The sequence below is a fragment of the Dipodomys spectabilis genome, unplaced genomic scaffold, assembly GCF_019054845.1.
Source record: "Dipodomys spectabilis isolate Male_0828 unplaced genomic scaffold, ASM1905484v1 ptg000069l, whole genome shotgun sequence".
Lineage (NCBI taxonomy): Eukaryota > Metazoa > Chordata > Mammalia > Rodentia > Heteromyidae > Dipodomys > Dipodomys spectabilis.
The window spans coordinates 1,648,539-1,664,943 of record NW_024870746.1 but is presented as its reverse complement, the minus strand read 5'-3'; positions in this window follow the sequence as shown (position 1 = coordinate 1,664,943).

The window sequence follows — 16,405 nt, the reverse complement described above, 5'->3', positions numbered from 1 at the left end:
CTTAGAAAATATACGCTAAGATGGGCTGGGAAGGTGGCCCAGTGGTAGAGCGCTTGCCTTGTATGCTCGAGGCCCTGGGTTTGATTCCTCAGCATCACATAAGCAAAAAGAAAAAAGCCAGAAGTGGCGCTGTGGCTCAAGTGGTAGAGCGCTGGCTTTGAGCTGAAGAGCTGAGGGACAGCGCCCAGACCCAGAGTTCAGGCCCCATGACCAGACCCCCCCCCAAAAAAAAAAAGAAAGAAAATATACGCTAAGAGTTATATAATTCTGCATATAACTACTACATATGTAATTCCATAAGTAACTAATGACATTATAAAATAATAATAATTATTTTTATTTTTCGTCAGTCACAGGACTTGAACTCAGGGCCTGAGCACTGTCCCTGAGCTCAGCTCCATTTCCAGTTTTCCAGTGGTTATTTGGAAATAAGGGTCTCACAGACTTTCCTGCTTAGGCTGGCTTTCAACTGCAATCCTCAGATCTCAGCCTCCTGAGTAGCTAGGATTGCAGGCATGAGACACCAGGGGCTGGTCTATATACTTATTTTATGTATATTATTACTTTTTGTTTTGTTTTGTTTGGTCGTGGGGCTTGAACTCTGGGCTTGGGTGTTGTCTCTCAGCTCTTCAGCTCAAGGCTAGCACTCTACCACTTGAGCCAAAGTGCCACTTCCGGTTTTCTAGTGGTTTATTGGAGATAAGAGTCTCACGGACTTTCCTGCCTGGGCTGACTTTGAACCTCAGATCTCAGCCTCTTGAGTAGCTAGGATTACAGGTGTGAGCCACCAGCACCCGGCTTATGTATGTTATTATAATTAAATATTATGATTATGATTAGACCTTTAATTAGGGACATAATAAGCATTTTATAAAATTTGAAGTTAACAGGGACTTTTAGACTACTTAATCTATTTTGTAGCTAGGAATCAGGCTCAGCAGAGCAGAAGTGATTTTTCCCAAGATTATACAGTGAATTCTGGGGTAAAAGCTGGCAGATGTCAACACTGGTGTAGACTGAAGCTCATGAAGATAAGAGATGGTAAGCGTACAGAGGTAAGCTTAACTGTGACTGACCTAGATATAACACACTACTGTTCTTTAGTAGAGGGTCCCCATCCTTCTCAGAAAAGTAGCCTTGTGAAGAGGGTGTATGTCAGGGAGTAGTAATGAGTGAGAATAACTATTGGGGCCAGAAAGCAAGCAATTTGAAGCTGGGCTCAACAGATTTGTATAGTATTGAGAAAGACTGATGTTATGATCTAGATACAAAATCTTCTTAGACTGGAGTGGTAGACTGAAGTGGTAGAACAATATTATCTAGCAAGCACAGGCCCAGAGTTCAAACTCCAGTACTACCAAAAGTAATTAGCAAGCAAGTAAATACATACATGCATACACACATACATATATACACACATACATACGTACATACAACCTTTTCAGAGGTTCCGTAGCAGGTGGCACTATTGAGGGGTTGCGGTCTGAATGGATTACTAGGAGGTAGGGCCTATTGGAGAAAGCAGATCCCTGGGGGTGTGCCTTTGAAGGGTCATTTCCCATATATGGTTGCTTTATATTAAACAGCTGTCTCTATGAAGATATAGTGAACTGGGCAGCTGCTTGGGACTAAAGAATGCCTGGAAATAAAAATGCCGTTTCCCAATTTAGTTATATTGTGTTTCACAAGAATAAATCATATTGCTTTCATATATTAGCAAATGTATCTTCTTGAAATATGTGTCTATATGTACAAAACCATGCATATATTTTGTATTAGTTGCATATAGAAGAAAAAGAGAAAAACGTGAAGGTGTAGGAACTGAAAGCCTGATTTTGTATCCAATTTCTTTTCTCTCCCTTCCCTGCTGGCTTGTGCCTTCCTCTATTTCTGTGAAATTTTTGGCTATGTTTTTAGCAATCTTCAATTAGAGGCGTTGATGGTGGCCCAAGCCTGTAACTACTAGCTACGTGGTAGGTTGAGATGTGGGATTGAGTTTGAAGCCATTAAACTTTGCAAAATTTCATCTCAGTTAATGGCTAGACAGGGTGGTGAATGCCTGTCATCCCAAGTTATGGAGTAAGCACAAGGACTGGCTATGTGGTGTGTGCCTGTCATTCTAATGACAAAGGAAAGCACAATTAGGAGCATCATAGTCTAGGCTGAATTGGCTTAAAGGAAGCCCTTATTTATCTTGAAAATAACCAACACAAAAAGGTGTTGGTGGAGTGTCTCCTTACCAAGTGCAAGGCCTTGACTTCAAACCCCAATACTGTAAATAAATAAATAAATAAATTCCTGCTGGGTGCTGGTAGCTCATGCCTGTAATCCTAGCTACTCAGGAGACAGATCTGAGGGTCATGGATGGAATCCAGCCCAGGCAGGAAATTCCATGAAACTCTTATCTCCAATCAATCACAGAAAAAGCTGGAAGTGGTACTGTGGCTTAAGCAGTAGAGTGCTAGCCTTGAGCAAAAAAGAGTTCAGGGCGTGTACTTGTAGAATTATAAGTGCATTCTAGTTACCACAAATGAAGGAAACCATGCAACCTATGTTTCTCTGGCTCTGGCTTGCCTCACTTAATGTAATTTTTTCTGTCTTTCCATTTCCTTATGTATAGTACAATATTGTTCTTTCTGATGGATGAGTAGAATTCCATTGTGTATATATACTACCACATTCTTGATTTATTCGTCCACTGAAGGGCAGCTGGATTGATTCCATATCTTGGCAATGAACATAGTTGAGCTGGTAGCTTTAGTGTGGCTTTGTTAGTGTTCTGTGGGATAAATGCCAAGGAGTGGGATTGGGGAAACTCTGTTTAGTCTTTGGAAGAACCCCCATCCTGCTTTGCAGAGTAGTTGAACAAGTTTACATTCCCACCAATAGTGTAATAGAGTTCCCTTATTGCTGCATCCCCGTCAGAATTTGTTATAGTTTTCTTGATAATGGCCATTCTAACTGGGGTGAAATGGAATCTCAATGTTGTTTTGATTTGTGTTTCTTTATGGCCAGAGATGCTGAACATTTCTTCATGTGTCTATTGGCCATTTTTACTTCTTCCTCTGAGAAGTCTCTCTTTAAGTCTTTGGCTAATTTATTGACTGGGTTGTTGAGTTTTTGAGGGTTTATTTTTGAGGGGTTTAATTTTTTGAGCTCTGAGTATATTGTAGATATGGGGCCCTTGTCTGATGTATAACTAGTTGAGATCTTCTCCCATTCAGTGGACTTTCTATTTAACTTGCTAGCTATGTTCTTAGCCATGCAGAAGTTCTTCAGTTTGATGAAATCCCATCTATCATATATATATATATGTATATATACACACACTGGGACATGATAAATTATATAGGACTCTAGACATTCACACACTGGGAGCTAAAGGAGAATATGCATAGGAATGGTTGACAAAGGCTCAATAGCTATTTGCATATGACCATATAAAATAATATTTTGTGAAATGAACTCCAAGAAAAGGAATCATGAGATATGTTTTAGTTGCTGTTGTTGCTGTTTTGTTTCTTTTCCTTTTGTCTTGTCTGTATTTGGAAGGGTAAGAAGGGCACAGAAGAGGTGGAACAAAGGGGAAACAAATACAACAGTGGCACTCACTGGACACTATGTGGAAAATGAACTGTGGGGATGGGATGGAAAAACTGGGAGAGAGAAAGGGAAGGGGAGACATGGTTCAAAATGAATTGTGCTCATTACCTGATTCACTAGATTGTAACTCTTCTGTATACCAACTCTACAATAACAATAAAATAAAAATAAGGAAACAGAAAAACTTCCCATCCTTAGCCACAGTTTTGTATTCCCTGAGCTCAGGCTCAGCGGAAGGCAGTCCCTCCTCATGCCCCGTGGCACAGTACCTATTCTCTTTGCTCTCCTGGATCTTCTGCAGTGGTACCATGGAGGTGGGGATGTGGAGATGCTTCCTGCCCACAGTGGCACTGGAACTGGGGAGGGGAAGAATGAGAGGGGAGGAAGCCCAGCACATTGTATATTCAAGGATAGAACAAGTCACTTTGTCTCTTGAGTATCACTTCCCAGACCAGCTTGAGGGATGAGCAGGTGTACCTCCGACTTGTGGTCATCCTCAGCCTGAATTGTGCAGGAAAGAGACAGAGCCAGAAAACAAAGCAGAGGGAATCACACCTTAAGCCTCAGAACTCAAATGGCACTGGATATGAAACCCACAGAAGCTGCTCAAGGTGAGCAGCTGGTTTTCTTCTAAAGAGGAGGATTTCAGTGAAAGGTTGCTGACAAGGGCTTCTCAGGAGGTGGAAATTAGGAGGATGGCAGTCTGATGCCAGTTTGCAAAAAGTAATCCAGCACTGAGGGACCTGACATTGCCACATTATGGAGAAGCATGAAAAAAATGCTCCAGTGAAAACTCTTTGTATTTAATTAGAGATAAAGAGCTTCACAAACTTCCTGCCTGCCTGGACTGGTTTTGTAACTGGATCCTCAGGTCTCAGTCTCCCAATAGTAAATATGGGGTTGAGTCAATTTACTAGGCTTCTTTTATAACTGCACATATTCATTATGACAGTTAAGAACTTGGACACAATCACATTGGCATGACAAGAAACAAACTATTCAAGTGGGATTATACATCTTTTTGCCATATATGTCCAGGAAAGAGAGAGATCATCTTGAGAGACTAATAAAATTTCAGAACATTTAAGAGGCCCTTGAGAAAAAGTTCCCCTCAAATAAATTTTTAAAAGTATACCTGGCTGGTATATATCTGAGTTCATGAAAATATATTTTCTTAAATAGTAATTATTTTAATTTAGATTTACAAACAAGATTTACCATCTTGATTCTTATTGTTTAATCTTTCTGTCAAGAAATATTTATTATTTTCTTTCTACCAGGATGGATCCTGATGTGCTTTCTTTAAATATTCCTGCATTTTCTTTATTTGCAGTCTGATGGTCTAAGTGTATCTTTGGCACAGGACAGTTTCTTCTAGTTCCTTGATTTTTGCTTCTTTGCTGACTTGTGTTCAGCTGGAGATTCTAAGTTTTAATGTAATTTCTTTAATTTTAATTTCTAATGCTTCACATTGCTGAATTAATACCTCCCAACTTTGTTTTTTTTTAATTTTTAAAATTTTTGCTTTGCATTTGGATAGAGTTCTTAATGGAATTCCATATGGAATTGGAATTCCTTATGTTGACTTCTTAACATGATCTTTCAGGTATGTCCATTATGCTTTTTTTTTTTTAGCTATTTACTTGAATTTTAAATTTTGGTAGTAAGTTTTCATTTTTAGATCTTCTCTTCATTCTCTCAGTTGCATTTGAGTCTTGTTTTGTGAACACCTTCAATTCTACATTGAAGAATTCTCTACATTGAATACATTGAAGAAAGTGTACATGAAAAAAATAAAAACTAAGGACAAAACCTTGTGGGCAGTAACTGAGTGAAAGAAAAGCAAACAAAGGAAGAACTGTTAAAGCAGTATCATGAAATCCAAACAAGGAAGCATTTAAGTAAGAGAAGACTATTGAGACATTTTTAATTCTGCAAATAACCAAAAGGGAAATGAGAGTCTTTACAGTTTTTATAGTGTTAAGCAAAAATTAGAATTTGAGTTAAGTAATCAACCCTAAACAAAATAGCATAAACAGACTCTAAAATTTTACCTATGTGGTCATTTCATCGAAGTTTTTTTTTAAATTATTTTATTTTTTATTGTGAAAATATTGTACAGAGGAGTTACAATTACATGGACAAGATAATGAGTACATTTCTTATTCATTGAAGTTTATGATAAAACTGTCAAGAGGAGAGTGAAATGAGGAAGTCGTACTTTATAAGGGCAACAAGGAAAGGCGCTTTATACTTGTGTGTGATGAAAGTAGATGGAGGTGTGGAAGGGGCTATGGAGGGCTCTGACCCTGCCCTCTGCTGTCTTACCAAGCTCAGATTTCTTAAGTGCTCTAAGTCTGTTTCTTCATCTATAAAATAAAGATAATCAAAATAGTTTCTTACATTTATTTTGGAGACTCAGTAAAAATATTTGAAGTGCTTTCACTAATACTAGTGTTTTTTAACCTTACTGTTACTAATAAGTAACATTTAAACACTGATGATCTGGAAAAGTGGTAAGTGATGATAAAAGATCAGGCACAGAACACAAGAGACACATGACTATTATCGATTGAGTGCACAAGTTCATTTTCAGAATGATATTAAACATTTCTGAATGAGAAATTGTTTAGGAATTGGTGATAATTAGCTTAGGAAGAGAAAACTTGGAAAAGGGTCTGGGATAAAGGCAGCAAAGGAACAACATAATAATTAGGGCCAGTGACTGGAAATGCAGCAGCTATTAGTCAAGGTCTCCACAAGTCACAAGGAATGATATTCCAGGAAGCAGACATTAGTTCTGCATGATTTCTCCCTCTTACTGTATTCAATTTACAAAAGACAGGAGAGTCTAAGCAAGACTGCATGGACCTCTGATATGTGTGTTACTATATGAATTTCTCACTATGTGCTTGAACCTTGAATGTTCTGAAATAAAAAATTTTAATTCTGTTTACTTCTTATGAAATCTTGCCAAACACCCAGTTGCAGGGCTATAAGCTTAGATGTTGCTTATCTAATAGATGGTGGCTTTAAAATACCACCAGCAGCATCATGAGGGATAGCCAAAAAGATTAATATCAGTGAGGGAAGGGAAAAACTCTGCAAAAAATTTTGATCTCCGCATGCAAGTGGAACTGAAGAAAATAAGCATTAAAAATATCAACCTGTGGCAACCTATTTTGGGGTTATGAGAACACAGAAAAGGTTGTGTTCTTACCAGTTGATCAGAAAGATGTAACAGCAGCTGAGGATGACTTGTATTTTCTCAAGTTGCTTGGAGAAAGCTATAAAAACAGTAAGGTTCTCCTATATGCATTCACACACATACACATGCATTTAATGAAAGAAGGGAAAGGAATTAGTTGAGAAGGCAGATTGATAACATTCGCCCATTCCTAGTGGGTCTGGGGAATTGACCAGGAACATTGTGAGGGACAGCCAGTTTTCAAAGTAGGTGAGAGTGGGATGTACTTAAGTTTCAGTAGCAAATAGCTAGAACCATATTTTAAAAAGGATGGTGTTAGCTTAACAGAGGAAACGCTGGTGGACAGCTAGTGGCAGGCAGAGAGCTCAGCCTGACAGAGCACATTCAACAGCAAAGGGTTGGGCAATTGAGATGAGAGAAAGGAAAAAACAAAGCCACCCCAAGCACACACTAGTGTTTCAGTGGTGATCAGGAAGAAAAAAGAACCAAGAGAATGCTGGAGACTAGAATGATAAAGTGGCAAGATAAAAACCTTTGAAAGTGGTCTGGGTAGATATGGCATGGGAGACAAAACAAAAAGCTCCACCCCTCCGCCACTCCTCTTGCCTTACTGCTTTGAAATGGGATGAAAAACATGAGTGCTCTGAAGACAAAAACAACCTGAAATTACATTGATTGTCTTTAATAAGTTTTAAAAGTTAGTCATAACCAAAGATAGTTTCAGAGCAGAAGAAATACTTAGAGCTTTAAGTTTTCACTGTTGAACTTGAAGATTAAATTATAAATGTTTATGAATTCTTTGTTGAAATAGTGGTAAAGTCTGTTTTATTCCCTAAGAGTTTTAATGAAAAAAGTTATAGCAAGAGTACTTAGTTGAAGATCATAGGAATTTTATAATACTTTCTTGTTACAGGTTGTTGATTAGGATTCCATCAGTTTTGTCCACCATAATCCTAACATGTAGTTGGATCAGATACAATTTTTGGTAAACTATTAAGTTTCAACACCAGATAGAGTTAACAATAATATGTATATTTAAAAATATACAGCCATACATTTTATTTCCCTGGCTTTTCACTTGTGTAAAAAAGCTTAAATTTAGTTTTTTTATTTTTTTTATTTTTTTTTTTTATTGTAAAGCTACTATACAGAGGGTTACAGTTACATGAGTGAGGTTATGAGTACACTTCCTCTTGAACATTGTTACCCCCTCCATTGTTTTCCCCCTACCATCCCCTCCCTCCCTCCCTTCCCCGAGGTTCTTTTTTTTTAAATTTAGTTTTGTTTTGTATACCCTTAGGCACTTTGTATCTACTTGTAATAAAAAAATAGATCTAAAGTTCCCAAATGAAATATGTGGATATGTATGTATGCATATAAACTTCTGTTCTTGTGTATATGTGAAATTCAAACTCCTACTCTGAAATTCAAACTCCAGTCAGAATGGCTATTATCAAGAAAACAAACAACAGTGAATACCTGCAAAAAGAGAAGGGAAAGGATACACAGTTGTTAGAAATATAAACTAGTGCAGCCACTACAGAAATTAGTATGGAGGTTCCTTTAAGAAAATAGAACTGGGGGTGGGGGGTGGGGGGGAGGATGGGAAAGGATGGGAAGGGGAAACAAAACAGGAGGCTACAATGCTTGATAAGAAATGTACTCATTATCTTGCCCATGTAATTGTAACCCTTCTGTATAGTATTTTCACAATAAAAGAGAGAGAGAGAGAGAGAGAGAGAGAGAGAGAGAGAGAGAAAAGAAAATAGAACTCTCATATGATATAGTAATACCACTTCTAGGTACATACCCCAAAGAAGCAAAGTCAGCTCCCTGTAGTAATACCTGAATACTCATTTTATTCTGGCACTGCTGATCAGATATGTGGAGATAGTCTAGGTATCCATCAGTGGATAAATGGATTTAAAAAGTCTATATACACAATAGAGTTTTACTCAATCATTAAGAATGAAATTATGTTGTTTGCTGGAAAATAGAGGGAATGAGAGAGCATCATATTAAGTGAAATAAGCCAATCCCACAAAAGGAAGAATTGAATGTTTTCTCTCATATGTGGAAGCTGAGAAAGAAAGAGAGAATGAAAAAGAGAAAAGAAAAGGTCTTGAAGCCAGGCGCCGGTGGCTCACGCCTGTAATCCTAGCTACTCAGGAGGCTGAGATCTGAGGATCACAGTTCAAAGCCAGCCCAGGTAGGAAAGTCTGTGAGACTCTTATCTCCAATAAACCACTAGAAAACCGCAAGTGGCGCTGTGGCTCAAGTGGGGAAGAAGAGGTAGATAAGAGCAATGGAGGGGTGATTGTGGTCCAAGTATACTGTATGCATGTGGGAATGTCATAAGGAATCTTGTTACTATATACAGGCCTTCAATAGATTCTATGCCAAGATGGAAGAGCACAGCAACAAAAACTACTTTAAAACCTCCCCTGACTTTCCTTGTCTTTTCTGTTAAGCAGTGGCGGAACCCCCCAATCCTAATTTACATACAAATGTCTGGCAAAATAAGTGGTAAAAACAAGAGGATAATTTTGTTTATTAGATAATTACAGATTGTTAGGAGTAGAAATTATGGAACCAATGTTCAAAGAGTTTTAAGATAAAAAGATTAGATTTTATTTTACTCAACTTCAAAGAGAAGAATGAGACTAGTACTTGTGAGAGATTGTGATTTTTTCCATTGTTTCTGACTTGATATTTCCTATAATCTCGGAGTGCTTTAGCCCTCAGAATCAGCAATCAGAAAGCCAGGTCTTTCTAGCTCTGTGACCTTCTCTTGTCTTTCTTCTTTTACTTGCTACTTTTTCCTCTGTAGAGCAGGGTCTTTCTTCCCTAAATTACTATTGTATAGAAGATCAGATTTCAGGGCTGGGAAGTTGGCTCAGTGGTAGAGCGCTTGCCTTGCATGCCTGAGGCCTTGGGTTCAATTTCTCAGCACCACATAAGCAAAAAGAAAAAAGCCAGAGGTGGCACTGTGGCTCAAGTGGTAGAGCACTAGCGTTGAGCTGAAACACTGAGGGACAGCGCCCAGGCCCAGAGTTCAGGCCCCATGACCGGACCCCCAAAAAAAAAAAAAAGATCAGATTTCATGCTGTGACTTTCCCTGAGTTACTCTATTTTATAAAACAGCAATGTTCCTTGGAATATTCTATTTTCAGTTCAAGTGCTAAGGCAGAATGACTTAGCTTCTTGTCTGGACAAGTAGATAACCTCCACATGCAGACAACACAGAACTTATATAAAAAAAGAACAACCACTGTCTATACAGAATAAGTGTAATGTGGCTGACAAATAACTTATTCATGCTAATAAAATTACCATCTATAAACTTACTGAATTAAATCAGGGGTACATAGGCACATGGCCTTATCATACCATATCAAAGATATGGCTTCTATAAGCCTGAGAGCTTATAGAAAACAAAAGAGCAATGGATAGTGCAAACCATTCACCTGAAAAAGTAGAGGTAAGACAATCAGCTTTCTCTCTTGTCCTGGGCCATCCAGTATATCTATCATAACCATGGTTATAAACTTAGACTCTTTCCCTACATTCATTCAGCTCAATACCATTTTTAAATTTAAATTTTATTGTAAAGGTGATATACAGTGGGATTACAGTTACATAAGTAAGGTAATGAGTACAGTTCTTTTTGAACAATGTTATCTCCTCTCTCATTTTCTTCCACTTCCCCAACTCTCTGATCCCCCCCCCCACAAGTTGTAAAGTCTAATGTAGTGTCTATTGAGTATCGCTGTTGCATTGGTTCACCATTTTGTCTTACCATTTCTGTGATTCCCCTTCCCTTCCTCAAATCAGTAAATGTATACAAGACAAAGGGTATAGAAATAAAAAACAGTGACAACAGGAAAAAACCAAAGGAAAAAAAAGAAATAAAAAGGAAATTGTAAACAGCACACTAGATAAACCTCTTGTTTCCGTTTCTTGACATTCATTTTGATAAGCATCATTTCATATGGTCATATGCACATAGCTTTTGAGCCATTATGATCCTCTCCTAAGAACATCCTCCTTTGTTTTCACTGTGTGATGCTTAGAGTACTGTTTAATTAATCATGTCCAAGTATAATCATTTGTCTTTTACTATTCATTGAATTAACTTGCAGATTTATAAACATATTCTAGTTATTACAAATGAGGGAAACTATGCAGACTATGTTTCTTTGGATCTGGCTTACTTCACTTAATGTAATTTTTTTCTAAGTATTTCCATTTCCTTACCAATGTGGCAATGTAATTCTTTCTGATGGAAGCACAGAATTCCATTGCGTATATATACCACATTTTCAATACCATGTTTCAATACCATGTTTTCTAACATAATGCTGCCTACTTCAAAGCCCTCTAGATCTGCTTTGTTCAAACCCCTAAATGACTTTGTATCTTTCTTTTGCTGTCTGTAAATTCTGTTGCCTTAATTCTTTCTCAGCCCTTCTATAATATATATCATTCTGTAAAGTGTTATGTGTGATCTGAGTGTTATAGATATTAGTAATAAGACTGGAATTGAATAGAGTACTTGTGACTTTGGATCATGACTACCAAGTGAAACTGTAAATACTTGGTAAAGTTGCTCAATACATTTTGACATTGTGGAAAGACACAAATGTGTCAATCTGTTACTAGCATAGCTCTGCTCAATAAATTCTACCCAAGTCAGACCACAGTAACTAGAATTTCTCTTCCTCTAAATGGATCATAGAACTAAAACTCTTATTTTTTCCCCTCCCTTGGAGCCAGAAAGAAACTCTCTGATCTACGTTATCTGATCATAGACCATTTCATGAAAGGAATGCTGCACAGAAAAGCCAAGGATTGCACACTTGGTCTATTAGCACTAGATCCTAAACATTTTGTCCAGTAACCTGTCTTCATAGTTGTCTCTGCTTCAAGCTTGCTAGCATTGAGAGCTCCACAGTAACACCAGAGGCATAGTTTGGAGAGGTTTATGTAGGGGTTAAGCATTGACAGTGGTGCTCACAGGATATGGAAGCTCTCCAGCTTTACCTCATACCTCTATCATTTCATCTTCAACCTTTATAATATTTGTTACAATAAATTGGTGAGTGTATTTCTCTGAGTTTCATAAGCTGCTCAAGTAAATTATTTGAAGACACGAAGGGATTGGCTTATCACCAGTTCATCAGAAGCACAGGTAAAATATCCTGGGGCTTTTGAGTGGCATTTAGAGTGTGAGGGCACAATCTTAGGGACTAAACCGTCAATCTCTGGTGCTATTTCTAGGTAGATACTGTTGGAATTTAGTTAGAGGATGTCTACTAGATGTCCACTGTAGTACTGCTCATTTGCTTCTCAATGGGGAGGATCCTCACACTTTGAGAGTTTACAGAAGTGATTTGTGTTGGGTATATTTTATAGGAGAAACTGAGTCTGAGTCTTTTATTGATATAAGAGGTGAGTAGAGAGAAGAATAGAAGGATGGATGCTTCATCCATTTAAAGAAATTTCTAACAACGTAGCCAGTAGGCAGGTTCTTCTAGGGGTAATCACCTGGGGCGGGGTGTGGTGTTGGTGATGGTGATACTGTCCCATTTAAACTCTGTTACTGTGCCATGTGCTGGTGGCTCATACCTATAACCCTACCTGTTCAGAGGCTGAGATCTGAGGATCACAGTTCAAAGCCAGTCTGGGGAGAAAAGTATATGAGACTCTTCTCTCCAATTAATCACCAAAAAGCTGGAAATGGAGCTGTGGCTTAAGAGATAGAATGCTAGCCTTGAGCAAAAAAGCACAGGGAATACTTCCAGGCCTGAGTTCAAGCCCAGGACCAACACCAAAAAATCCTCCCAAAAGTTTCTTATTGTGACTTCAGAGTTGTTTTTATTTTAGTCTTTTGTCTGTGTGAGATAAAGCCCTTCAAAAAAACTTGAAACAAGTAACCAAAATTGCTAGTTATTTCAAGTCATTCTATTTAGATAATCTAGAGAAAAATATTCTTGTTACAATACTAAATTCTCTGCCTGGAGGTATTCATTTCTACTATTTTTTGGAATATGTTATATATGACCTCAAGCAGCATGCTTAGAAATGTGCCCACTTGTACATGTGATAAGTCTTTCCTGCATGGACATGTCAAAGTTTCCCCAAATAAAAGAATAATCTCACCAGGAGCTGGTGGCTCATACTTGTAATCCTAGCTACTAAGGAGCCTGAGATCTGAGAATCATGGTTCAGAGCCAGCCTGGGCAGGGTAGTCCATGAGACTCTTATCTCCAATTAACCACCAGAAAACCGGAAGTGGCGTTCTAGCTCATGTGGTAGAGTGTTTGCCTTGAGCTAAAAAGCTCAGGGATAGCACCTAGGCCCAGAGGTCAAGTCCATGATAGACACACACACACACACACACACACACACACACACACACAGAAAAAGAAAAAAAAAAAAGAAAAAAAAGAATTATCTCTAGCAAGTAAATGCTCTGGTTACTTTCTTTAAGTAGTAACCACTCTCCACTCTTTTATCTCCTGGTGTGCTTATTGGCTTTGCATTCATCAAGAGGTGAAGCCACCATATTCTGTTATACAACAAAGTTGCACTCTGAGTTGTCAGAAGTCTCATCATTGCCTCACTCCCTGAGGCTGTGACACATGAACTATGATGTGTTAGTAGATTCTGAATTTGACCAATGTATGGATTGCACTGATTGCCATCATGATCTCATCCAACACAAACTATCCACATCTTCTGAATAGAAGTGTCTGCTTTATGACCCCAAAAGATTAGGGTAGGGCAAAAAATGGTAATGAAAACAATACCACTGCTTATTGCACTTAACAATCTTTGTTGGGGGGGCTGGGAAGGTGGCTCAGTGGTAGAGTGCTTGCCTCACATGCATGAGGCCCTGGGTTCTATTTCTCAGCACCACATAGACAGAAAAGGCCAGAAGTGGCACTGTGGCTCAAATGGTAAAGCGCTAGCCTTGAGCTGAAGAGCTTAGCGACAGCACCCAGGCCCAGAGTTCAAGCCCCATGACTGACAAAAAAAAGAGGGAAAGCACAGCAATCTTTGCTGGATTTTAGGTATCTTATTTTACTTCCTTGTTTTCTAAATTACCTCACATATCCCCTTCTTTCTCTAATCTGCTGCCAAATCCTCTGGCCTTTTCCAAGCTCTCTTTGACAACAGTGTCTGATGCAGGTGATTGCTGTGTTTTCCTTAGATTTTCTGCTCTTGTATTCTGCTCTTGTATTCTTATTTGCATCATTGGCTGTGTTTTAATTTTCTCTGCCCTTTAAATGTGGGTGTAGCATCTGTGGCCTGCCTTTTTTTGTTGTCTTCCTAATCTCACCTTCGAAGTGTGACTTCCATGAAGGCATTGCTCATATATATCAATTCTATTTTAATTCTGAGACACAGTGCCTCATCTTTGATGACCTCATGGAAATTTTCTACTCTATTTCCATTGCTTCAAACTTTGTTCTAATAAACTTACCTTCCTTACTCCCGAAGTTTAAGGTGGCTGCACCTCTTCTGTGTTGAGGACCCCTCACTTCCTCTATCTTTGAAGTGATCACACGTTCTTGTAATTACCCCAGTGTAATTATTAGTAGAATTTGGAATCAATTTGCAAATTGATCCCAGTAGATCACAGAGTTACCTACTAATAAGTATGTACTACAGATATGTACTACAGAATGAAGTTTGAGTCAACAACAGACTGCACACACAAGAGTGGCTCCTTAAGATTGTAACAGAGCTGAAAAAAATTCCCGTCACCTAATGAGGTTGTAGCAGTCCTAAGCAGTAGCATAATGCGTAAATCACATTTGTTGTGATACATATATAAATATAGCATTGCAATTATGTACAGTATGTAATACTTGATAATGATAATGAATGACTATGTCAGTAGCTCATGTGCTTCTAAATCACTATTTTAGGTTGCTCACTTTTACTTACTGAAAAATGTTTGCTGCAAAACAGTATGCATATTATATGTACATATGCTTCTATGTATCTTGGTTGCATGGGTTTCTCTTGTGCTTGATTTTAAACTCATGTTGTTTTGATCAGCATGGAGCAATAGACCACACACACACATAAGCACCTGCTACATGAATATAGACACAAATATGTATGTATATATGTATGTATACCGATATGCATATATTATATAGCGTAAATATTTAGTCAGCTATGCCAGCTAGGCTTGAATGAATATGCTCTGTAATGGCTATTCACCGATGGAATTGCCTAACTGCAGTTTTTAAGGACTCATTGTTAAGTGACACATGACTGTGTTTTAATTACCCATGTCTTTATAATTCCCACTGGATAACAAATTCTAACACTTCATAGGAACTAAGAAACTATTCGTTAAAGTTCAAGGTGAAATAACCTTATTGTAGTTAACTGTGATTAGAGTCTGTCTTCAATCCACAGTAGCCCTTCTTATCTAGGAGCAGCTCTCTCTCTGGCCTGACAGTGTCCTAAGCCGATGGAAATCTAATTACTGTTTTAGGAGTATATGGCTAAGTTTACATCTTTTAGATATGAAGGACACTGTTGTGGTGATATTGAGGTAGGGTAGATTATAATGTCACACCACCCTCTTGTGGCTAGTGTGTAGAATTCATCTGGCGTGGGGTGGTGAGAAATATTTTTTAAAAGCCTCTAAGGCAATTCTAGTATTTGCATAACTTTGGGACAATGACAGGTTTGGGGCATTCTGTGTATATGTGTGTGTTCCAGCCTGGGACTTGAACTCAGGGCCTGGTCACTGTCCCTGAGCTTTTTTGGCTCAAGGCTAGCAGTCTACCACTTGAGCCGCAGTTATTTCTGGCTTTTTGGTGGACTACTGGAGATCAGAGTCTCAGGAACTTTCCTGTCAGAGTCTCATGGACTCAGCCTCCTGAATACCTAGGATTACAGGTATGAGCCACCATACTTGGCAGTTTGAGCCATTCTTCAAGGGACCCAGGTGGCAGCTTCCAAATTAAGATTTTAGAAAGACCTACTTCTTGTTACATAGACATGTATCTAGTCTACTCAAAGCTGACAAGGGACCAAGATAGCTCTCCATCAGGGGTCCTTACCTGAGGAATGTTTTGCCTACCAGAGAACATTTTACAATGTCTAAAGACACATTTTCCCCCAGTGTTGAGAACTGAACTCCAGGCCTTGCACAAGCCAGCCAAGCACTCTCACTGAGCTATACCCCCAGCCCACAGATGCACTTTTCATTGTCATGATCAGTGATAGGGGATGTGTTACTTAGCATCTGGGAAGTAAAGACCAAGGATTCTACTAAACATCCTTCAGTGAGCAGAGCAACACCTTAGGACAAAAATCTATCCAGCCGCAAATGCCAACTGTTTCACTGTTGACATTGTTGGGAAGTCTGGCTCTAGATTTCTCCACAAGTGGAATTCGGGGTGGTTTAGAGAGGGGATTATTTGGGCAATGAAAATATTAAATGCTCTTTAAACACAATTATATGCTTTGTAAGAGAGTGGTTCCTGCGCTGGTGGAATGGGTGTGAGTTAACTCACGTTCATCCCTTAAGAAAGACAAATCTCACAACTCAAACAATCAAAA